Below are 1,211 nucleotides of genomic sequence, written 5' to 3' on the forward strand. Positions count from 1 at the left end.
CCTTGCGGTCTATTACGAAGCTCTGTAGCTAACTGGCCCATTTAGTTTTCTAAATTTTTCAGTGTTACTGCTTGGCTTTGGATCAAGGCGTCATTTTTTGCCATGTACTCTTTCAACAAGTTCTCCAAACTGTTTGATGCCTCAACTTGAGGGTTTTGGAGCTTGCTGATTAAACCCTTGGGATTGGTTGGGTCTATGCTGCAATAAGTTATGGTTCGGTCCATTTCCTTGGTTGCTCCAAGAAAATTTAGGATGATTACACCATAAAGGATTGTAGAAGTTGGACTGGGGTCCATGTCCACTTCTATTTTGATGCTGGTTCCCCATATGGTACACTGACTCGAGATTTGATAGACAATTCTCAAAAGAATGACCTTCCCCATAATACACACAGGAAACTAATTCAAACGGACTTGGTGGCTAAGCAACAAAATTATTAGCACTATTAGTGGTAAACTGTTTTAATATAGAGGAAATAGACGATACCTGAGCTGATAACGAAGTGAGGGCGTCAACTTCATGAACTCCGAAAACACATCTTTCTAAAGCTGTTTGATTTGTTGGCCATTGATAGTTATTACTCGCAAACCTCTCGATGATCTAATAAGCCTCATTATAAGACTTAGAAAAAATTGCACCATTCACAGAAGCATCTACCATCAATCTTGTATGTGCATTGAGACCATTATAGAATGTCTCCAACTAGATATAATAAGGAATCCCATGATGAGGACACTGACGAAGTAACTCTTTGAATCGCTCCCAAGCCTCATAGAAAGACTCATCATCCAATTCTTGGAAAGTTGTGATCTCGTTCCTCAACTTAGCGTTTTTGCTAGACGGGAAATACTTAACCAAAAATCTCTCTGCTAATTCTTGCCATGTAGATATAGAACTTGGTGGCAATGAATTGAGCCATGCTCGTGCTCAACCTCACAAGGAGTACAGAAACAACTTCAACCTCATTGCGTCTTCAATCACACCGGCTATCTTGAATAAATCACTCACCTCTACAAATAATCAAAAGTGGAAATGTGGATCTTCTATGGGCATACCACTAAATTGGCCCACCGTTTGGAGCATTTGAAACATCACTGGTTTCAATTCAAATTGGGTTGCCTCAATATCTAGCCTTCTAATTCCTGGATTTAACTCACTGAAAAGTGGCACAGCATACTGTCTGATGCATAGATCCCTATCATCGGCAATGA

At 40.0% G+C, this 1,211-nt stretch overlaps 1 non-coding gene across 1 annotated transcript; it reads left to right on the forward strand.

Annotated features, from left to right (window-relative positions):
* Positions 1–718: 718 nt before the first annotated feature.
* LOC128290969 (small nucleolar RNA R71) lies at positions 719–825 on the forward strand. Its single transcript, XR_008280747.1, has one exon. It is a non-coding gene; the product is annotated as a small nucleolar RNA R71 (small nucleolar RNA).
* Positions 826–1,211: the final 386 nt, after the last annotated feature.

Source organism: Gossypium arboreum, chromosome 3, assembly GCF_025698485.1.
Source record: "Gossypium arboreum isolate Shixiya-1 chromosome 3, ASM2569848v2, whole genome shotgun sequence".
Lineage (NCBI taxonomy): Eukaryota > Viridiplantae > Streptophyta > Magnoliopsida > Malvales > Malvaceae > Gossypium > Gossypium arboreum.